The sequence below is a fragment of the Aedes aegypti genome, chromosome 2 (assembly GCF_002204515.2).
Source record: "Aedes aegypti strain LVP_AGWG chromosome 2, AaegL5.0 Primary Assembly, whole genome shotgun sequence".
In the NCBI taxonomy this organism is placed as follows: Eukaryota; Metazoa; Arthropoda; class Insecta; order Diptera; family Culicidae; genus Aedes; species Aedes aegypti.
Window position 1 is genome coordinate 308,579,915 of NC_035108.1, and position 24,831 is coordinate 308,604,745.

Here is a 24,831-nt window from a genome sequence, read left to right on the forward strand (position 1 = left end):
CCAAAATTTTTGGAAAATTTTATGAGCGATATCTTCATTACATATAAGCGTTGCATTATCATTCGCTCTTCATGACGTTTGAGTTCATTTCGTGCAAATATTCGATAGTCCATAATTGGTACACTTTTATGTCGAATGCTAGGAACGCTATTGCCATAATTGGTACAAAGACAACGCTTTTTAAAATCCATTTTTAGAAGCTTAAAGTCAATTTAGTACTAAAACTGTTTAAATCAACAGATTCGCAAGGCTTTAAACTAGTAATTGACACCAACAAGTCTTGCTTGCGTTTAAGAAACGCGGTTACAACTTGATTTTTATTACTACTGTTGACATATTGCATCCATAATTGGTACACCTACCCTATGTGCCAATAATTGCGGAGAATGCTAATGCGTGAGAATTTGGTCGAACATGAATAGTTGGAATGATTGACATTCCCTAAATATTCAATACAAGCTATCGATAACCAATAGTTTTCTTTATTATGGAGGTAATTTTCTGATCCATGAGTGCCAAAATTATTACAATTGTTCAATGAGAATGTCTTTTCAAAAGCATTCTAAATATGTCGCAATTTTGTAACATGTGAAAGTTTTCCTAATCAAAGTGTTCCCATAAAATATGGAACATCACAGGCGCTGATGGAAAAGCCACTCTATTTTACAATCGTTGTGAAATGTTGAGCACTCACCCCGACAGCACTGCAGCAGCGCCTGCGGGTACAGTCTCAAATTTTTGAGTCATAAATTATTCATGACAAATGAAATTTTGTATAACGCTGTGAAATTTATTTAGGAATATTAGAAGTCATAAATAAAGTCTGAAATATTTCTCTTTTAACTCTTTCCCACTAATTTGATGGCCCTGAAAAGGGCCGATGGCTATGTTAGCTAAACTTGAGCAAGTTATTTGCTTATACGACGAACCAGCTGAATGTTTCGTGGCTGGAAACGTTGCTCACTCTTGAAATCTTGAGCGATTTCACTAGTCCAACGCTCGATTAGCAGCTCCTCGGACCAGCAACTCAGGGGGCTTCTGGTATTTGTTCCTAACGGGATTGCTTCCACCAATGCTGATTATATAGAAATCTTAAAGCACGGGTCAATAGCTCCTCGGCCGATGAAATTTGCGGCGGCGATGACGATGGCTGGGTGAACGCAAACAAGCGGTGAATCACAAAGCGAGAATTAGTCGCCCGACCGTGTTCACAGTTTGACCGCAAATTCTCCTCCGGACTGCTCCTCCATACTTGGAGAGGTATGTGGGATTCTGTAAGTAAACGACATGAACCTTTGATGTCTTGTCTTTCGATTGAGGTGCTAATCAAGAAATTTCGTTAGGCCAGCGAAAAGTTATAAACGTTTAAAATATTTCATGCCAACGTAACGCTCTTGGTTTTGAAATTCCAATTTCACTTCTGTATAGAGAAGAAAGACGTAGAGTGCTTCGTGAAACCCAAGCAGGACGGTTCGGTTTTGCGTCGTTGGATAGGTTTTGCTCACGGTTTCGCGCTTGTTTTCGTCGACGGAGAACTTCTTTTCCCCTGTTGTTGAGCGTCTTGCTGGGTAGGTGTTTGGGAAGGCCCAAGCAAGACGATTTGTTTTCGGGACGCCAAGAAGTTTTGCTGTTCGCACTGTGTGAGATATTTGTGTTCAGTCGAGGATATGTATGTTTTCATCCGGATAAACTGTTTCAACCGATGAATGTATGTTACCTAGTGAGAACAAATGAATAAATTTAGCTGGTATGCAATCAATTTTACTGTTTTAAGTTGGAAATCGTGTTATTTCCACTATGTCGATAACTGGTACAAAGAGTGTATGAGAGCCCAATTATGGCAATACTCTGGAGGCGGTTTGTTTACATTTTTTTGATCAGTAAAATAAAAGAAGTAAAGCTATTTTACTGGTGACTTCCACGACGGGACGGTTCGGTAAGGCATTATCTTCATGTTTTGTACTCAATTACTAAGATTTTTCAATCAATTTTTCAATTTTTAAGTTCGTTTCATGCTTATGATAACACATTTTTTCTTCAATGCGTAACTTTTATGTAATATTAAAACAAACTTTGTGTGGTTCGTCACTATATGTGTCGGCATTATGCTTTTTGTTAATACAATTTCAATATACATATTTTTCTCTTTTTGACATTATTAAAAATATCTTTTGAAGTGTTCGACATTGTGAATGTTGACGTATTTTTTAATACTTCTACCATCTCGAGACAAAAAATGCACAGTAATACTCATTTGTAATTTTCAAACAAACTTTGCATGGTTCGTCACAACAAGTGTCGGCATTATTCCTGTTTCATATAATTTAAAATATATACATGTAATTTTCAGTTTTCGCCTTAAATGAAAAATTCTTTTGAATTGTTCGACATTATAGATGTTGACGATTTTTTTTTAATCTTTTACCAAAAACTTCTTGAGACAAAACTACAAAACTAGCTTTAAATATAAGTTGTATATTTCCCCCTTGTCCATGGGTCGCATCACCGACCAAAGGTGACTCCCAGATCTTTTCCTTCCTCACTGTTGGCAAACCTGGAGAATGACGACGGAGATCACGGCCAAGAATTGTGATGGCCAACAACAGCAGCAGAACACCAAGAGCAAACAGCAGCAACACGACGATTCGAACGGTACGGCCGAGAACAAGGCGAATAATACTACGGCAAACCGTTTATAGTTCGAAGGACTTCTATGGTTCTTCCTTTCGCGCGAAAACGAGAAAATACACCGGAGGCGATTTTTACTTTTGATGTTTATTCGACTGTTTATAAGACTAACTCTGCTCTAGTAATCTTCTCTTAGAGAACCCCAAATGATCAGGGCCTACCTAACACTATCGCGCAAGCTCGATCGGCACGGCACCGATCGGATTCTCCCTACTCTCCTAAATTTGTGGTGAGTTACGAATGCAGTACTAGAGTACTATTTAACGTTGCTCAAATGGGGTAGTTTAATGATTATTTTGATAATAACGAATTCAATTAAATTTCAGCATGATTACGAACACTCACTTATAAACACCCTTCCCGTGGTGATTGTGGAGATGCAGAGGTATTCTCGGTCTCTAGAAGCAACAATCATTACACCCTAACCACAGATAAACAGACGTAACACTGACGAAAGAGGTATGCGCATCGTTTTTCTCTATGTTTGACGTTTCACACTACCGCCATCTGCCGGTCTTATTGTACGAAACACCTTTTCGTGCAACATGCTCACCAGATGATGATGGTGTAGTATGGGCGATGTGTTTTGAAGAAATTTGTTCTAAGTGTCACGTTTGTTTGTCTGTGCCCTAACATTCCTTCCCCATCCCATCTGACTGTAAGGACTTGGCCGGCGCCGTTATTGATCAACAATATTAGATCTGCTAAAATTGCACTTGGAGAGTAAGCGGAAACTCCCATCCCTTATTCATTTGGATCGTAGTGCAATTCTTACCAGTTCCGATCAATTAAGGAGTAGCAACCATTGACAGGTACAGTCAGTCTATGCTATGCTGTATAGAGAAAAAAGACGTAATTCTACGTCAAAAAACATCCTTTTTTGACCCATTCTCCTCCTCACGACGGTTTCCATACCATATTTTTGAAAATGAACGTAGAACGACTAACATGTCCAAATTGTATGCATGTCAAATCATATATCTACGTTACAGTACGAGAATCTGCATGCATCGTTTCATTTCGTATCGATATGAAAGAAAATGCATATCGCATACCCTTATGGGTTGCAGCTCCAGCATCAGTGGCAGCATTTTCCCTTCGTCGTCATCGTCATCTGTCGGAACGGTAGTGGCTTCTGTGAAGGGATTTTGCTTCACCTGCTCCCTCGTTTGTTGAGCGATGCTTGCTTGACTGCTTGCGTGGAAATGCAAATCTGGCAAAAGGCACAGAGTAATGAGACCGTTGCCCTTTACAATAATGGTTCATTACGGGTGCGGTGCGCAACGGATATCCTCAAGAATCATGACAGACCACATTTAGCAGCGATTCAAGGAAGTGCCATTTTCTACCGTAATCGAGGCCAGAATGACGACGACGATGATGATGGCGCGAAAACGACGATAGTGATGAAGTAATTAACCTGCACCAAAACAGTTGCTTAAAGGCGCCTATAATGGAACTTGTTTATAGCAATGCAGCTCATTTAAAGACTCAAGTGCAAACTGCCCGTTAAAAATTCATGGATTTCAAGAGACATTTTTCACGCTCTGCTCTAGGAATAAAAACTGAAACTTTTTCCCACATTCCAAGCTAGGTACGACCTGTCATTCGCCACCAGCAACACCAAATGAGGGTATTATTTTTACACCGTTCCCGCGCTTAATTTTCCTGTTTGCAATTTCATGGTATAATTTTAATTAAGATTTCCATTCCATTTTGCTTCCCGCTCGGCTTTCGGGCCCCACAAAGTTGTCCCTAGAGCATTTCGGCAATTAGGTCGTGGCGCCCTCTCTGTCTTCTTTGCCGCATACCAACCTTCACAATAACGGAGCAAATTTTGATGAATCATTGTTCCTGACGAAGCCTAACTTCGACTACGGAAATAGCTCTGAATGAACAGAAACTGACATGGAGGGGTTGGCATTTTAGAAAGCGGATGATGTTTTTTATGCAAAACCCATTTAATGAGTGCTGCTGGATTCCACAATCAATGATGAAAAACCATCAGAGGCAATATCTCATCCCGTGCAGGCACCGAGTATTATCAATTGTTCTAGAATGAATATTTAATCGTAATTTACAGGCTTGTCATTATTCTCGACTGTGCTGTTTTGTCCCATACCGATACCATCGATGGATAATCATAAAGAGCACTTAGAAAAAAAGTTATCGATTAGATGCTTTATTTTGCAATCAGACTTTCTGCATTAACACTTTTTTGTGGCCACAATGAGCTCGAGCTGCTGACATTGGCAGGCAGAACAAAAAGCCATTAGTTTTAGATTAGTTAATTGCCACGCATTCACAAATCAACTATGAATAAATTTATTGTGCTTGCAGATCTTCTGGAATGCGATATATGTTGTCTGATAACGCAATTCAATAGATTTTTGCGTTTATTGATACTGTAGCTACATCAAGCTTTTGGTAACGTCAACGAATACAAAGCAAAACTATGAAGAAAGTGTCTAGGTTCGATTTCTGGACGAATCCAAGGACAGACTGGAATCTTTTTGTAATGGCAATTTCCTTAACTTCTTGTGTATTATACACAGTGTTTAATGTATCATCGTGCCTGCCATATGTTACCTATTTTCCCCGTAACGCAGGTAGATCACTTTTACGTGGTGCGTTACGAGGTAAGATCTACCGGGGCAGCAGGGACGAAAGTCCAGGGGCTTAATGGACCCCTAGGACCTTTGCAAGTTGGGGTGTTGCCCAGGATGTGGTGGAGTTCACAGTGGGCTCTGATGAACCTTCATGAAAAAAACCACAAAAATCCGAATGCAACTCTGTCAAAGCGACCGCTCAAAGTACCAAAGCACCCTAGCCCAAACTAACAGGAGTGCCAACCGGCACATCAGGATTGATGCCAGTAAGATCCCACCATAATCAGGTCTGATCGCGATACAAACGGACAAGGCATGGAACTAAGAGTAGGAGGGCTTCGAGCACATTGGAACCAACGCCAGTACGGCCCCAATTACACATGTATACTGGCAGCGCACGACTAACACACTGGTCCGAAACGGCGCGCGCTGCTCCCGTCCCGTAAAACCGTGGCAGTCCTTAGAGTACGTTACAAGTCCGTCGCCTGGTTGATCCAACTGGGCGGCAGTAGGCTCAGATGACATTACCTGACTTGAGCTGATCCGAGTCTGAACATAGTACCTCATGGCCTCCTTGCTGGCATAGATAACCATAGAATCAAAAAGGCGACTATTCCATCGGAGATGGATAGCGGCTCTTAGGGGGACCCATAACAGATGATCAATCAAAACAAACAACTAGCGGAATGTGAAGACACTGTGACGACGGCAGGTACTGGCCGCTCCAGTGGAACATGTGAGGTGATCGATGGCCCGGGACTAATTGAGGCCATGGTTCATGATAAGAAGTACCTCCCGAAAAGGTAGGTAGCTGCTGAGCAACTCGGTGTCATTATCGAGTTTGTTAAGAGCAAAATCAATATCAGCTAAGACTTAAAAACAAGTCTACGGAAATTGCGACAATCGGCCCTAGCTGCAAAGCAGGACTACGAGAAAGCCAAAGAACAACTTGGCAAGGCAGAAGGCAAAAGAGACACTAAGTGGTGTCAGACTGAAGTGTTTTTGCTTCACAGGCAGCACGAATATTTCATTTCATTAATTTAGTTAACATATAAACAGATAACACTGAATCAACAATTTAACGCCACAATACTCGGTTCGTGGCCGCATCTCTCCATCCTCGGTTCTGCCCCACGCGCGCCAAATCGATACGTCCGCCCACTTAACGGCTCTTGTACCAACCGGATCCGACGCGAACACCATCTTTGTAGGGTTGCTGTCCGGCATTCTTGCAACATGCCCTGCTCATCGCATCCTTCCAGCTTTGGCCACCTTCTGGATACTGGGTTCGCCGTAGATTTGGGCGAGCTCGTGATTCATCCTTCGCCGCCACACACCGTTTTCCTGCACACCGCCGAAGATCGTCCTAAGGCCCCGACGTTCGAAGACTCTAAGTGCTTGCAGGTCCTCCTCGAGCATCGTCCACGTTTCATGCCCGTAGAGGACTACCGGCCGTATGAGCGTTTTGTACATGGTACATTTGGTGCGGGCACATTTGGTGAATATTTTTCGACCTCAGCTTCTTCTGGAGGCCATAGTAGGCCCGACTTCCACTGATGATGTGCCTCCGTATTTCACGGCTAACGTTATTGTCAGCCGTCAGCAAGGATCCAAAGTAGACGAACTCGTCGACCACCTCGAACGTATCCCGTCTATCGTAACACTGCTACTTAGGCGAGCCCTGTCACGCTCGGCCACACCAGCTAGCATGTACTTTGTCTTGGTCGCATTCACCACCAGTCCAACTTTTGCTGCCTCGCGTTTCAGGCGGGTGTACAGGTCTGCCACCTTTTCAAATGTTCGGCCGACAATGTCCATAACATTCGCGAAGCATACAAATTGATTGGATCTCGTAAAAATCGTACCCCGGCTGTTAAGCCCGGCTCTCCGCATAACACCTTCTAGCGCAATATTGAACAACAGGCACGAAAGTCCATCACCTTGTCGTAGTCCCCGGCGGGATAAAAACGAACTGGAATGTTCACCCGAAACCTTCACACAATTTTGCACACCTTCCATCGTCGCTCTTATCAAACTCGTGAGTTTCCCGGGAAAGCTGTTCTCGTCAGTGAATCGACATATTGAAGCGAAGTATAGTATAACTCTTGACAACATGTCACTGTAAAACAGGACAAGGACATCGATCACCGCTCAACGATACGCTGCTCACTAGCCATAGATGAAGTCTAAATCCGATCAGTTTTCACCTCGATTTGTCTCTATGTTAAAATCAATTATGACAGTCCGTACGTTTAAGCACTAACTTATTCTAAGAGTCATTATCGACTTACATATAAAATCCCATCATTAATTTGTGTTTTGTCCTCATTTTGTTGTGTCGACGAGCTCAATCCTCCCAAAATCTTTAGTTCAGATACCAAACTTTTCCAAAGTTAAGGTACAATTATTTCGCACTGGGGGCTGTATCGAGAAACGGTATCTGTCTTGGAAACACTACAAGGACCACATAAAGGGCTGTACATATATTCCAAAGATTACCAATGCAGTGCCAATGATTTGTCATAAGTCAGAAGTTCAGTGAATGAGGACAAAGAATTCCTTTAATTGGGCCCCTAAAATCATATAAATGAAACGTTATTAAATGAAATATAGTCAAGTTATAAATATAAATTATAATACGAAGAAGATCTGAAACAAGTGAACATTCTTGACACTTGAATCAGTAAACGCCTAAGACTGAACTATAAAAACTGTATGCAAGAAATGTCAAAATTGAGTCACCCCCTATTGTTTTATGGCTAGCGTAAAAGCTTCTTCTTTCTGGCATTACGTCCTCACCGGGACAGAGCCTGCTTCTCAGCTTAGTGTTCAATGAGCATTCCCACAGTTATTAACTGAGAGCTTTCTTTGCCAAAGTTGCCATTTTCGCATTCGTATATCATGTGGCAGGTACGCTGATACTCTATGCCCAGGGAAGCCAAGGAAATTTCCAACCCGAAAAGATCCTGGACCGACCGGGAATCGAACCCAGACACCTCCAGCATGGCTTTGCTTTGTAGCCGCGGACTCTAACCAATCGGCTAAGGAAGGCACCATTAGCGTAAAAGCTGGATATTGAAATTTTTTGCTTAGATTTCATTCTATTAAACAAAACTTACTGGTTTATGCCATGTAAAAACATACTTGAGCCACTCTGGTAACACAGCGTAACAAAAATGACATGTTTGCGTGTCTCAAGAACCAAATTATGTGTCTCTAGTAGATTTGGGGCTGCTGAATCTGATGCCGTTCTCAGAATTGTTCCAGCACGTCACAATTTTTAGCTACAGGTCGCCAAAGTTGTACAAAACAATGCTTTTATTAATGTTTACATGAAATTTAAAGTACAATTTATCATACTTTTTTGTAATCTAATCCACCAAACATGCAAAATAGAACTTGAACTTTCATTTCAGACATAATTTGATTGAAATTGCGCGATTAAATTTCGATTAAACCGATTTTTTCAACGTGCTTGCAGTCTCCATACAAAATTCTTCGTTTCTTCTATATGGCAAAATACAACAATTTTCTAAACCATCAAAAAATAACTTTTCCGTATCGAAAATAATACAAACTTTGATGATAAGTATTGTTATACACATAAAGTTTGACTTTAGTTGCAAATTAAGCCAATATATTACCTTACAAGCTGGGAAACTTGCATGCAAGTTGGCTGAAATAGTCATTTTTTGCATTTTCAACAGTCAATATCTCAAAAACTGGACGTGCTATGATATTTCTGAAAACGGTAATGGATTCAGCAACCCTTAATTAAGTGAATAGCGGTATTTTGGTGCTGGAGACAAAAACGTGTTCCGCAGTGTAAGTTAAGTCAGTTGTTAATATTTCAAAATATAACAACGGTAACAGTTATAAACTAGTTGAGGACAATTTGGCCAACTTTTTGAGCGTTTTTGCAGGTTCTTTTCAGTGCTACTGCAAAATTTTAATATGGATTAGGCAGCATCCATTTATTACGTAACGCTTAAATTGGGAATTTTTAACCCCCTCCCCCCTTCCGTAACGCTTTTTGTATGAAAAATTTCAAATTTTTGTATGAGCCTTAACGCTTGAGCCGACTCCCCCTCTCCCCCTAGAGCGTTACGTAATTTGTGGATGCCGCCTTAGGTATATTAAATTTTTAAGTCAAAAACTTCAAATCAAGATATCTAGAGATAACTACTATGGATTTTTTTAAAATTGGCCCAGAGGTACAGAATGACCTCAAGAATCGAGCCCTGTGCCCATCGGGGCACCGTGGATACGATTTCTGATACTCTCAGTGTTCCTCTACGTAAATGCAAAAAAAATAAAAAGTTATTGTAAAACATATTTAATCAGTTGCGTGATGTCTTATTATGTAACGTGTTCCGTTACGCTACTCTTTTGAAAAAATCGGAACTCGATGGTTACAGCACTCTTCGTAAATGACCAATTTAGCAGGCCTCGTTTGATAAATTTACGACTCGTGCAGTAAAAATCAATGCTCTGTACCTAGTTGCGTGAAAAACTATATGGTCATACTAATTTTAGTAAGATCTCTTGTAATACAATGTGGCTAAATTCTCATATCATTGATTCATAGCTTCCTTATTTCGCTGTATTAAGAAGCTCATAAACCTCATTTATCAAGTGTGCATTTTATACGTTGAAACAATGACAGAGGTTATAAGGTAATAAGTGAAAAAAAGAAGCTAAAATTTTAGTGAAGAGATCTTTTAGGTATAGTACTAAAATGATTGATAAATATGCGTTATGGAGCAATTGTCGCTGAAACCAGGCCGCCATCGGCACACATTACAATTTCATGTCAGTGATCGCTAGCAGGTATACGTTAAAGCTAGAAGAAGGTCATTTCAGTCTTCTCAAATCGATATGTTCCCTTTGTACGCCAGCTAGCTAAACAGTTTGCGAAAAAGTCCTTTTTAATAAATCTTAGGTATTTCTTTACGTGATAAGTTTCATATTTCCTTTGGAACACATAGCAAACTTAGTGGCGTCGTATACAGGAAGGATGTAGCTTTCATTTGGCCGCCATCTTGATTTTATTCAGAAATAACGTTTTTTTCACCATACCGCTCGTTTTGAATTCTGAGATCATCATTAGCATTATTAACTCTATTCAATCGTTGGTGCTTTCTTCGAGTCAAATAAAGTATAAGAGTTATTTTGAATAAAAAAAATGTGGCGACCATCTTGGATTTTGACGCCTTCTTGAATTTAAGTAGTAGAATGAGTTTTTCATCAGCTGATCGGGAAGCACATTGACAGTTCTTCTATGAAAATGACAGGCCCGTGTTAGCACCGGTCCTCCACCGATGTAAACAAATGCATAGACGGATCTGTCACAAGAAAAGGCCTATAAATAATGCGCTCTTGGATAGGCATTGCATATAAAGCGTTGTGTGTGGATGGGCATCTAATTCTTTCGAAATAAGTGCGCTTTGCGAAAAAGGACGTGTAATTTTTTTCGCAAATTTCACATCAATTCAATTGCGAAGCATGTTTAATGTTTAATTTTACGGTAGTTTTTCGAATGCAAGCTATATCCTTCCTCTATATGATACCACTAAGTTTGCTACGTATTCCAATGCAAATATGAGACAAATCACGTAAAGAAATACCGTAAAACGGGGTATCTTTGATAGTGCGTTGCCCACCATATACTACACCAAATATCATAATTTTTGTTAATCGGTTAAGCGAAACGAATGCAAAACTAAAGAATATTAGTATGACACGTCATGTAAGAGCTGTTTTCATTTGAGTCGAGAACATTTGGGGTTTTACACACGAATATTTAAAATTGATTCGATTTTAGCACTTTCGAAACGCTTACAAACAATCAGTTCTACGATAACTATTTGATGTAGTTTTGAATAGTTGGTCACTTATATTTGACAGTCTAGTTACCATAGAACTTGAATATGATCTCAAATCTCTTAGCGAAAAGCATTTTCACAAACTGGGACCATTTTTGTAATCTAAGTCAGAAATTCTCATATAACGTTAAACGCCTAGAGGTATGCAATGTCCCACAAATTTTATATAATTCATTCAAATTTGTTCGATTTATACTCCACTATCAAAGTTACCCCAAAACAGAAACCCGACTTTCGGTTATATGAAAAATTAAGTATCCATTCAAAATGAATCTTTTGTCAATCTATCAAATGCAATCGATAGCTAGGATGCCAGTAATTGTTTTAAAAATATAAACCATAGTTCTTTGAAACAGCATGCAAAAATATTCAAGTTTTCTCCGAAAAAACTTTCAAAGTTACCCCGTTTTACGGCACCTAATATATATCAAGAAATGGGTTTTTTGCAAACTGCTGGCGTACGAGGAATCCACCAATTCGAGAAAACCAAAACGACCACCCAAAAAATTGGAATTTTAACGATGTGTGGCCGATGGCGGCCTGGTTTCAGCGACAATTGCTCTATGATTGATTTGACAAAGAAGTGTTTGGTTTGATAAATCGTGTAAGAAGTGTGCTACGATCTACCTTTAGGAGTTGAGGATCATCCTCTAGATCCTGATGTTTTGGAAGGTTGGTGTCTTCGGAAGAGTTGTTCAGTAGCTCAAGGGCTGACATGTGGTGGTCATTCTGATACGGAATTACGCCACCGAGCGGCGCTAGTGAGCAATGAATTTTTGTTTCGCGGATAGCTCAGTAGCCTGACCACTTAGAAAGATGGCGTCTTCGGCAAAGTTGCTCAGTATCACAAGGGCTAACATTATTTGAGCCGAAAGTTTTGAAATTTTGCCGCTAGACGGCGCTAGTGAGCAAAGAATTTTTGTTTCGTGGATAGCTCAGTAGCCTGACCACTTAGAAAGATAGCGTCTTCGACAAAGTTGCTCTGTATCACAAGGGCTAACATTATTTGAGCCGAAAATTTCGAAATTTTGCCACTAGGTGGCGCTAGTGGGCATGGAATGTTTGTTTTGCACATAGCTCAGTAGCCTGACCACTTAGAAAGATGGCGTTTTCGGCAAAGTTGCTCTGTATCACAAAGGCTAACATTATTTGAACCGAGAGTTTCTAGAAATCGGGAGAAAAAGTTTTTTTATTGGATTGAATTATCGTTATGAAAAACTAACTAACTAAAGAGATAAGGCCAGTCCTAGTTATCTCATTAAGATTGTTAGCGAATGGATTTCCCAATTTATTAGTAATGACTGACATTCCAACCAGAGGCGTCGCGTGCTCTAATAAGCCACCTGTGCAACAACAAGAAAAATATTTTAGTTTTAATTGGGTGAATAATGCCTATATAAACGGTTAACTGGTGATTTACTGGATTTTGTACGTTTCAGCTACAATACATATCAGAAATAACAAAATGTATCAAGGTGCTAATACGCATTCTTGCATTTAGTAAAATACACTGCAGTTATTGCAGTTATATTCGATTGTTTTTTTACGATTTATTAGTACGTTTTACTTGATTTAAAAATTTTATCTGCATATTAATCTCGTGTATCCGGCAGAAATATAGGAAAAAAAACACTATTTTTTAATAATTTTCTTGGTTCCTTAGGCATTACAACTAATTTATGAATAATAATAAATCTGACGGATTTCACGCCAACTCGACTAAGGGATTGGCAGCACCCCTTCAGAATTCAATGAAACTTTCTGGGTGTGGAGACTATGTAAAACTAAGATACTTTGCATACTTTGTTTTTTCAAAATAGATCTAGACTAACATTTGGTAAGGGTCAAAGTTTTTTTTAACTTTTTTTATAAACCCGTATAACTCGAAAACGTAAAGACCTACAAAAAAGTGTTGTATGAGGGACTGTCGTGAAATTTCCTGACGTTTTAGTAAAAAATATTAAAAAAATAAAAACACATTTTCTACACTGAAAAAAAAAATATTCAAAACTTCAAAGTCGATTTAAAAAAACGACCACTTCAGATTTTGATCATCTTTAAGCAAAAAGTTTCGTAATTAAATTTACTTAAAGTCGTCCATACATTGCAAATTGGGCATATTTTAGAGAAAAAAGTTTTTCTAACATCGAATTTTTTAAGTCCAAAATGAACTTTTTATTTAATTTTTATTTCGCTTCAAATCGTCTAGTATGATCATATTTTCAAGTGATAAATGAGTTTTAATCACAAAATAGATTATATTTGTTTTATTGGGAGTAGTTAAAATAAATAAAACGGAATTATACAGTTTTTTTTAATTAAATTCAATTGATCTCGCACCATACCGCTTATGAGAAAATCAACTCCTTCTAACAATCCGATGGGTTTTTTATGGTTGGAAATATATCACAATAATATTTAATTTCTTATTTGGTCAAAGCCAGTCTTAACAGGTCTGGAAAGGGTCAATATTATGCTTATGAAAAAAGTCGTGGTTTGTTTTTATTTTTATTATTGCTATATATCCTAAAACGTAGTATCTGCACATGAATATTTACATTATTTTTGGGCTTTACTGAATAAATTGAATATTTTTGGTTCATCCTCTGAATTGGTATACCGTTTGGCTGCAATTTGTGTATCACTAGTAGGCATAAAACAATGATATTTTTGGGTACCAGGGACAGTTTTGACCTTATCAAACAATTCCACCAATTCCTCTGACATTTTAACATATTGTTCATTAGATATATAACAGAAATTTAATTTGGTGATACATGTATCAGTTTGTTTCACTGCCCAGTCGAATAGTTCTCGCGGAGTTGCGATTGTGTTACCATAGTATTTTGCAAGACTTGCTTTTTTGCCATTCGCTTGAGAGTGCCACCAATAGCGTCACAGGGGCTTTTGCCGTGGGATGTGGCAAAAAAGTCCCACTCTGCTTCCAATCCATGTATTTTCTTGAAATTACATAAGCTGGCAATTTTTTTTCTATTTTTATAATGAGCTGCAGCTCCATCTGACTTAAAAATAACTTTTGATTTGTTTAACAAAATTTATCAATTTTGAAATAAATAGCTGAACTGCTACTGTGTCATGGGTCTGATATTACAATAAAACTAACATTTTCCAATTTATTATCTTTTTTATGATAAATTTAGAATTGGGAATTATTCCACTGATATCCTTGAGCAGCGTTATAATTTTCAGAAAAGTCGCTAATTACCAGTATTTAACCTTGTTTTAAGGAGTCTTTTTTGTTTCGTGAAAAAGAAGACTGTTATTTGCAAATAAAATCATGAGTTATGAGCTTATCAACTTTTTTTAGGTAGATAACAATACAAACATATTCATTATTTCTTATTCATCTGGCGTTTAACGCAGGTACGTTTAGTAAGTTATTTTTCACAAAACTTTTTCAAACTTTTCAATGTTTGCAATACTGTTGTGATACCTTTAGAACCATAAAAATCCGTCGGATTGTTAGACGGAGTTGATTTCCTCATAGGCAGAGGCGAAGTCCATTGATTGCTTTCATTTAAAAAACATAATCACTGTATAATTCCGTTTTTTTTACTATTCTCAATAAAAAATACAATCTATTTTCTGATTCAAACTCATTTATCACTTGAAAACACGATCATATTTGACGGTTTAAAACAAAATCTTTGAAAAAAAAAATTTCAGTTTTGGACTTAAAAAATTCGAAGAAAAACTTTTTCCCTAAAATTTGTCCAATTTGCAATGTATGGACGACTTTTAGTAAATTTAATTACGAAACTTTTTGCTTAAGGATGATCAAAATCTGGCCGTTTTTTTTTTAAATCGACTTTAAAGTTTTGAATAATTTTTTTTTCAGTGTCGAAAATGTGTTTTTATTTTTTTAATATTTTTCTCCTAAACGTCAGGAAATTTCACGACAGTCCCCCATACAACACTTTTTTGTAGGTCTTACCGTTTTTGAGTTATACGGGTTTATAAAAAAAGTTAAAAAAAAACTTTGACCCTTACCAAATGTTAGTCTAGATCGATTTTGAAAAAACAAAGCATGCAAAGTATCTTAGTTTCACATACTTTTGACATCCAGAAAGTTTCATTGAATTCTGAAGGGGTGCTGCCAATCGCGTGTCGAGTTGGCGTTAAATCCGTCATCTTCGAGCTGTTTAGTAGAATACCTATAGGTCTTTTCAAAAAGTAGATGAAAAAACCGAATTTAGTACTATACCATTTAATTCCACGAGAGTTTGTATCCTTTGACAGATACGCGTATTTCGACCTCAACTGTAAGGCCGTCTTCAGTGTCGTGTACTAGACGCGACACTGAAGACGGCCTTACAGTTGAGGTCGAAATACGCGTATCTGTCAAAGGATACAAACTCTAGTGGAATTAAATGGTATAGTACTAAATTCGGTTTTTTCATCTACTTAATTTGTGAATATGTGTGTATTGTGCTCTGCAAGAAAAATCCATGGAATGCGAATAACTGAAAATGTAGATACCGTCGCAGTGATAATAAAAATCAACAAATGTTTCAGATTAAGATAATTTCAAATATTCGCGTCCTTGTAGAACGAAAAAAATTCAAACCTACTTAAATTTTGACGTTGCGTTTGAATTGCGCTCATATCTGCGCGTTATCACCGCCGCTGGATGTGGATTTAAAATGAGAAATACTTGAATTGTATGAATGCAGCGGAAGAACACATCGCGAATGATTTGTACACTGTCCGCTTTGGTGGCGAGCCAAAAATTCCGTTAGAAAGGTTTATCCTTTTTAAAAAACAACACAATTCCACAATAAACTAAAGAGAAAACTGATATGGAATCATCTTTTATTTATGGAAATTGGAGCTGTCTACGAAGAAACAGTAAATGCGCTAATTTCATTGATAATACATTCTTCCTGAGCTTTTATTATCTTCCTCAGTCTGTTCAAATCGGCTGGTTGAACGTGCCGACTTCGTATTGCATGAAAGTGAGCATCATACTACATCATAGCATCATCAAATTTACGTATGCTTGGTATGCATTTGAATTGCTATAAATTTGATTTTATGTATGAAAACCACTTATGTTATAGAATCAAGCAAGCAGCTTATTTATTTATTTCATGTCGTCAATCAGAAGTAGACCGCGTAATGTGGATATCCTTCTAAGTTAATGTAAATATGTCTGGATGGACATTGGACATCCGATCGACATGGATTGTTCGGAATATCGAACAAAATGCATTCAACTTCTTTCGTTGAACGGGTTGTTTCTACATATGTATACTTTTGAGCGTGTACAGATTACTAAGCTGTGAATGTATGTGGGAGCTTAGTATAGGCCTTTTCATGTGACAGATCCGTCTATGCATTTGTTTACATCGGTGGATGACCGGTGCTAGCACGGGCCTGTCATTTTCATAGAAGAACTGTCAAAGTGCTTCCCGATCAGCTGATTTGAGACGTCATGTGAATAGGCCTATTATGGAATTTGGTTTGACAGCAGCAATTGAACAGGTTGAACGCACAGTAGCGTTTTCCGACGGCATGTCTCTCCAACTTTTGCGCTGCTGTCTTTAGTGAAGTACCATGCTTGTGCTGTGGATATCAAGCGAGCTTTATTTCGCTCACTAGCGCCACCTAGTGGCAAAATTTCGAAACTTTCGGCTTAAATAATGTTAGTTCTTGTGATACTGAGCAACTTTGCGAAGACGCCATCTTTCTAAGTGGTCAGGCTACTGAGCTATCCGTGAAACAAAACTTCTTTGCTTACTAGCGCCGCCTAGAGGCAAAATTTTGAAACTTTCGGCTCAAATAATGTTAGTCCTTGTGATACTGAGCAAATTTGCCGAAGAGGCCATCTTTCTAAGTGGTCAGGCTACTGAGCTATGCGCAAAACAAAAATTCCATGCCCACTAGCGCCGCCCGGTGGCGTAATTCCGTATCAGAACGACCACCGCATGTCAGCCCTTGAGCTACTGAACAACTCTTTCGAAGACACCAACCTTCCAAAACATCAGGATCTAGAGATATCATATGTTACATACTCCTGTTCCACCGATCCATATCTGTGGGATGGACATCGTTTGAAATTTCTATCGATCGACACTTTTCCGTAAATAACCGTGATTTTTTTATGTGTATTCTCGAAAACAACTATATTCGGCATTGCCAGGTAGGTTATTTTGTTTTGTACAAGGTCACCACGATTTCGTGATTGTACCATATTTAAAGATTGCCATTCAACAGCCAAGAACACTGTGACTTCCAACCTTCCAAATAACCTTTAACATCCGAGGTGAAAATGGACCAACTTTCCCAAGTGCACCCACAACAACGACGCATCCCAGCACGCAATTGAATTTATCGTAATTGCTCATAAAACTGTAGTTTTCAGTTGTTTGGGCCAAACTTTGTCTATTAATTATCTTTTCACAACCCGCACTCCTTCCGATCCACTCCCGAAAACAACTTCCCTAGTAGATAGAAGCCTATCTCTACATCCAATGTCATCGGTTGTCTGTGCATCTTGTGTCGTCGAAAGCTGCCTACGGCTGTCCCCTGGGAATGCAGGTCTATGAGCTGGTGGAAACACACTAAAACTTGCACTCCAGCACTTCTGGCTCACATGTTGGAACAAACAAAAAGAGGTGTCGAAATAATAGTCCATTATCAGGGAACAACTTTCTGGAAAACTGTTTCGGCGCCGTCGTTTTCATAAAGTTTGCACTGCCTAATGTCATGTTGTTGGGAGTGGTGGTGAAGGGGCACAAAGCGGTTCAGCGGTGACTATAGATGTTCTTCTGCGTGACCTACTGACATTTGTAGCTGTTCAATGGCCGGTTTGCTACTGACAAGAAAAGGAATCGCCTATCTCGATGCGTGGAAAATTTCTCCCAAGAAATGGTCAAGAAAATCACTTTTTTCTGATCGCAGTACGCAGTTGAGAAGAAATGTCACTTCAAAGGGGGCTCTCTGTAGGAAATTTCTTGACCCTTTTCAGGCAAGGAATTTCTTTACTTTTCTTGAGTGAAACAGCATACTTAGCTTAAGGTGATTATAGAACGAAGCCACACCTCAAATTTTCAAGAGCACAAGACTTGAGAACCAAACAGCGCTCCGCGTAAAAAATTGATCCCATTAGTCACCACCAGCAAGCAAGCAATTTGATTGATTTTCAACGCGAACTGTTGTCAGATGCTCTAGTCTTGTGCACCGGAAAATTCTATGTTTGGCTTCGTTTTATAAACACCTTAATTGAGAAAAACATGAGTACAGGAGATTTTTGAGGGTTTTAGTACGATTACCATGAAAACTGTGCCCAAAAGGTCATTTACCCCAACATTAGTAAAATTACGGTACCGGTACATTACTTTTCAGTGCTACTTCTTCTAATTCTTCTTCTTCTTTTTGGAATTTATGTCCTCACTGGTGTAATAATGTGAGAATACAACCTGTTCAGATTAGTACTGTAGAATTAATGACATTTATTGTATGTTTTACTTTCTCAGCCTACTGTGACATTATTCCTCATCTCAGCCTACTACATCTCTCCCCTTCTTCAAATAGTAATATGATTTAAAATATTTTTTTCATAACAACAGAAGCAAACCTAAATTAAAATTTTCATAGAATCTCCCTTCGTAGCAAAATATTATATTTTTAGTGGGAACATGAGAGATCAACTTCATCTTAGGACAAATTCCAAGACCCAACGAATATTCTGATTTCCTTCTTGTTGTTTTGCTTCAATGGTGTGATCGGCAACACTATGATTGGTGACGGTATTTCCAGTATTGGTTGGAAATACATACGCAGTAGATTAATCATCATTTGTGGAATTCAAATATATTATTAGACAGATTATTAGACATTCTCAATACTTATTATCTTCTTTTTCCAGAAGGAGCTTTTTTTTTTTAATTTTGAATTGACTTATGTTCATTCCATGTTTTTCACATTCATTCTTATTCAGTATAGCTTCATTCTTGAAGTTGATTAAAAAACAATCTGCACAAGAAACTTCAAAATAAATTTGTTTTATGTTATTTGAATGTTTTGTATCCGATTAAGATCAATTCCTCCAGCTTGTGGTAGACTGGACTGTCAAATGGTATTTGGCGGATCTCCTGGTCTTTTTATTGTATACTGGAACATTTCGGTTCCTGTGCATATCGCATTATCACTTAAGAAGATGGACTGAAGTTCAGCGGACTTCCTACATCTCGAGATAGACTAGATAGTATACCAAATGAACTGAAATTGCCTTCCTTCATTTTGGTGTTTTATTTACTGACGACTTTATAAGCGCCATCTAGAATGAACTAGGATTCGGAATCCTCTTCATTCTTATATTATCTTCAACTCCAAATAGACTAGGATAACTTTACCCCCTTTATTTGGATACAGAAACGGACTAGAACTTCAGTTGAGTTCCCTACGTTTCTTCATAGGAATTAGACTAAGGTTGCGAATACCTCCTTTAATTACCTGTATACAGCAAACTGGAATTCGAATTTCCCTTCGCTTGTATATTTATTCTCACCTTCAAATAGACTAGGATAAACTTATCCCCTATATTTGGATACAGAAAACCTTAGAATCATTACGATTTTCATAAAGATTCCGACTGCTAATTCTCAAAACTCATTAAAACTCCTCATTTTGTTGTTATCATGCTAGACGAGAATTCATAATTCCCCCGTACCACTTACTTCTTAAATGAACTGTAATACTGTAACTTATACGATTTTTTTATGGGCTAGGATATTTTATATGTAATTCTACCATTTATAATTGTTTGGAAATGGTCACTTTTTCCTCTAAAGTATATAAATCCTTTCATTAGTTATCAAGCAAACTTCTCTCATTTATTTCAAGAAATGCTTCAATTATTAATTACGGCTTTATTTATTTAATTTGGTTCAATGACCCAAATTTTGCATAATTCGCTCGGTGATATTTGATTGTGAATAATTCGCGATGGCGTAAAAGTTGGTATATTACATAAGAGTTGAAATTAGATAACTATAGATATGGTTAATCAATTTTATTAATGATTAATGATCATAATTAAATCAATTATTATAAAACAATAATGTTAAATAAAATATTCAAGACAGTAGCAACACAGCTTAAAATAATGAACACAACAGTAGAATCATTCAAGTGGTGTATCAAAATATATACGTTGTTTTCTTGACTTTTTCCAATGTTCTATAAACATTACTTCAGATTCATTCTCAACTTCTAAAATTGAAATTATCAGTTCAATTCTATATCAAATAGATAGAAATTCATCTTGATTTTTTTCTTCAAATCCTAAACTGAGGCTTGAGTCCACAATTTAAAAATCGCAAATAAAAGTTATATTAATTTACAATGACCAATTTGCTACGTGTCAGATGATGTTTAATGATCATTATTTATGGATGACCTTTATTTTTTTTATTCAGTTCGTGAAGTACTAGTTATTCGATGAATCTTAGAATAAAAATCTTGTGTTAGTTCAGATTAAACATAAAGTTTTTTCTTCTTAATTCCAATGCACAATTAAAAAATAAAAAGTTTAGAATAATTTCCACAATGAATAGAGCTAGAAATCCCTAGCGAATATTCTCAAAGTGTCTATTTTAAAATCTAGCTTTTAACTTGGTGTGATTAATGCTGTCTGTTAACCTTTTCAATTAATAATCTTAGCAGGCATGGATTTTATCAATTCATCTGAAAACTAATTATCTGTTAATTTTTTTTTGTTTGCATATTCAAAACAAATATGGCTCATAAGTTGTCAAAACGTAGATCATTTCACATTGGAGTGATTTTGTAGAAAAATGAGACTCTTCCTGAGCAGAAATCATGTAATTTACGTTCTCATTACGTATCTGATCAACCTTGTCTTGGTCTTTATCATTTATTATTATAGCAGCAAGTAACACTATCAACGAGCTTATAATTAAGTTCATCTTACTTTAAATCGGTGGATCCTCGGTGCATACGGTCGGTTCACTTGTGCTCGTAAAATTCACACAACCAGTAACACATTTGATCACAAAACTCATCAGAACAATCCTCCATCAATTACACAAATGACCGCTGTTATTGTACACAAGGCAGCTTCAGTCCAAAATCAAGTCTAAAAATTTCCCGGAAAATCAGACTTCAGTAGTAGTTCTTCAACCACTAATCGTTTTGGATTGCACTCGCACAAATGTTTTCCGTTCACTACGTTATAAATGTAGAACATGGTTAATATTTTCCTTCTTCGTTCACCTTCTCTTCCCCAAAATGGCACGGAAGTTCGAACACATCTTCGTCGCCAATGTAATACCGTGATGCATCAATACCCGGACGCTTAAGCAGTGCCAAATGTTCTGATACTAATTTTAATCAATATTCTTTAAATTTTTGAATGAACCGCCATTTAACAAATCATTTTGACATTAATTTTCATGAAAATAACAAGTATTCATGTTAAAATAAAGAATTTAATACAAAAATAATGAAACCAGTTGCACTAGTCTTGTTTTTAAATCCGGACACATGAATCAATAATCCGGACACTTTTGGATCAAATTCCGGACACCCGTACTTAAGCTCGCTAAATTTATTTAGAGTTTAAAAAAACGCATTCAAATGTAATGTGAGAATACAACCTGTTCAGATTAGTACTGTGAAATTAATGACATTTATTGTATGTTTTACTTTCTCAGCCTACTGTGACATTATTCCTCATCTCAGCCTACTACAACTGGGGCAGAGCCTGCTTCTCAGTGTAGTGTTCTTATGAGCACTTCCACAGTTATTAACTGAGAGCTTTCTTTGCCAAAATTACCATTTTCGCATTCGTATATCGTGTGGCAGGTACGATGATACTCTATGCCCAGCGAAGTCAAGGAAATTTACTTTACGAAAAGATCCTGGACCGACCGGGATTCAACCCCAGACTAATATTGATCTCTTTTCGATTCTTGTTCGGATCCGTGTCTTCGATTTTCATTGGACAGTTAGCGAAAGCTAGCAGTGGTAATCCTTCTTGGAAAAAACCTGTTAAAAGATCTCTTCTTCTTTTGTTTATTCACTAAACATGGTTGCAACCACTAGCAAAAGGAACGGTGAATATCTCACTACTTCCTTCCAAAAAAGTATACACTAACCCTTCATAAGTGCAACGATTTCATTTTTTAAATCTTTTTTTTTTCAGATAACATGACCTCAAAGCATACAGCTCATCATACGGCGAGTGCAGCACAAAGGAAATCCCGATGACTATAAATTTTCACGAGCAGCATCCTCTGTCGGTAAATCACGGTGGTATCAAGTCAACAAATAACTCCTCCGACAAATTTGCTACCGACATATCCAACCCACAAGTCATAATCACTATATCCCTAATGATAAACTTCCAAACAAGTCAAACACAATATCAGACAAAATGCGATTTCACAAAACTCTGCAAACGGCATAAACAGCACGTTTCCAACTCGTCGTTCGATCATTGATGTAACATCGATTGAACTTCTGTTTGTTGTAAATATTGCACATAAGAGCAAATAGACATGTGGAAAAACGACTCGCTTCGATGGGACGTTGACCCAGCATAATATCAAAAACAACAGATGATTGCGGAATGTTACAAAACTGTTGAACTGTTTATACTAATCACAACACAAATATGTACGTTCCGGTGATAATCGATGACATCAAAGTGAAATGTGTACCATGCAAATAAGCACACCGAGTGGAGTAGACATTTTTTTTGCGATATATCCTCTGAATAGCGGAATGGGCTAGGGAAAATGTGAAAATTATCCCTGTTGATGGCATGTGTAAAGGTAGTAAATGTAGACTTTATTATTTGAGACGGGGGAAAACTGTAAATAAGGTTGTTGGACAGATCAGTCTTAGCTAATTTAACAAAATTATAAACTGAAATCAAACATGTTCAAAAGACAAACTATTGAATATATATATCACTTGGAATTAAGGTATTGTGAAATAAAAGGGTTTTCTACAAATTAACAAATTTTAAGCATTATGCCGAGATGTTTGAGTGAGACCGATGGGTGGTTGAGAAAGTTTATTAAGAAGAAGAAAAATCAATGACAATAAATAATTTAATTATGAAGATTACTAAAGATATGCATAAAATACACTAAAAACTGTCGGGAGACTCTATTAACATATAAACATCCACATTGACTATGTAATCAAAATATTCGGATCAAAATAGTGAAACATGAAAACACTGGTCATACGAAGATAACCAATTAATAATAAAAGTGATTGAAAATGTTAACAGAAGGGCACATTTTCAATGAACGGTGAATATCACATCCCAATTAGCAACTGTTTGAAAATGAGAAGAAGGGAATTTACCAAACATTGTTCTGTCCAATATTATTATTGCCGTGTTTTGAATATATTAATTGCTGAAACAATTTGTAACTTTTTTATGGAAGCTCTCCTAGGGGCCATTCAAAACTTTCGTTTCTGCACATTTTCCACAAAAAAATTTTTTCCGAAAGCTTTAAATTGCTAGGTTATTTTAATCAAAAGTTACATTGATTTGAATTTTGAAATGGGTCGAAAAAGAATCAAGATTCTTACTAAGGTTATACTTTCCATTCTGGTGAGACAATTATGCTGCACTGTATGAAAAAAGCTTTCATTTTTCAAGCACTTCTATCACTTACCGTTTTCTGCATCTGTACAACTGTCTTTATCGTAACAATTAGTTATTCATTCCAGTACAAACATAACTAAGTACTTAACCTTCCGTTCATCGCGCGGTTTGTCACTATCAAAACCACCGCGCTGCTGTTGTGATCGAGAAGCGAGGTTTTTATCAGCTGTGTTTTACAAAATACAACAGCGTGACGAATGAAGTGTTAACGGAACGAATTTAGTTTATTAAATTGCTTTTCGACAGCACTAGCTTTCCTAAGTGTGTTAAGATTAAGAAAAGACTCCAAAAAAACTACTAGTCTTGATGCACAACAACTAAGATTTAAGAATATTTTAGTCAGGGCACCTCTTTCAGCAAGAATACTTAAAATCAAAAGCTCTTATGAATGATTATAGTGCACAGAAGAATCACCAACCAATCTTGAACCATTTCGGATTCATGTGTTTGGGATATTTTTATTTACGATTAAGATGAGCGTGAAATCTCGCTGAACTGATGGTGATCTCAGAATTCAAAACGAGCGGTGCGCTAATGATGAAAAATCGAATTTTCTAAGAAAATTCAAGATGACGGCCACATTCAAAATGGCCGTCAATTTTTTTTAACTCTAAATGAAAGCTATATCCTTTCTCTATGCGATGCCACTAAGTTTGCTATGTGTTCCAAGGGAAATATGAGACATATCACGTGAAGAAATACCCAAGTTTTATCAAAAACTGGGCTTTTTGGCAAACTGTTTAGCTAGTTCGAGTACGAGGGGTCCATCAATTTGAGAAAACCGAAAGGACCACCCTTAAAATTTATCGAAAACTAGCGATCAGTGACATAAAATTGGAATTTTAACGATGGGTGCCGAAGGCGGCCTGGTTTCAGTGAGAATTGCTCTGTAGTGCATTTTGATATAACTTCGCTAGACAATTTGCTTCAGATTTTTCAAATTACCTAAATAATGTACTGAAGCAAAAAAGTTTGA

The 24,831-nt window shown here is 37.3% G+C and overlaps 1 protein-coding gene across 1 annotated transcript in view; it reads left to right on the forward strand.

The window, feature by feature from the left end:
* The window catches only part of LOC5568825 (protein amalgam), a 571,401-nt gene extending 548,010 nt beyond the window's left edge, over window positions 1-23,391 (forward strand). Inside the window, exon 13 of the mRNA XM_021845648.1 lies at window positions 22,374-23,391. The gene's annotated coding sequence lies outside the window, so the exon portion shown is untranslated. The remainder of the gene's footprint in view (window positions 1-22,373) is intronic.
* Window positions 23,392-24,831: the final 1,440 nt, after the last annotated feature.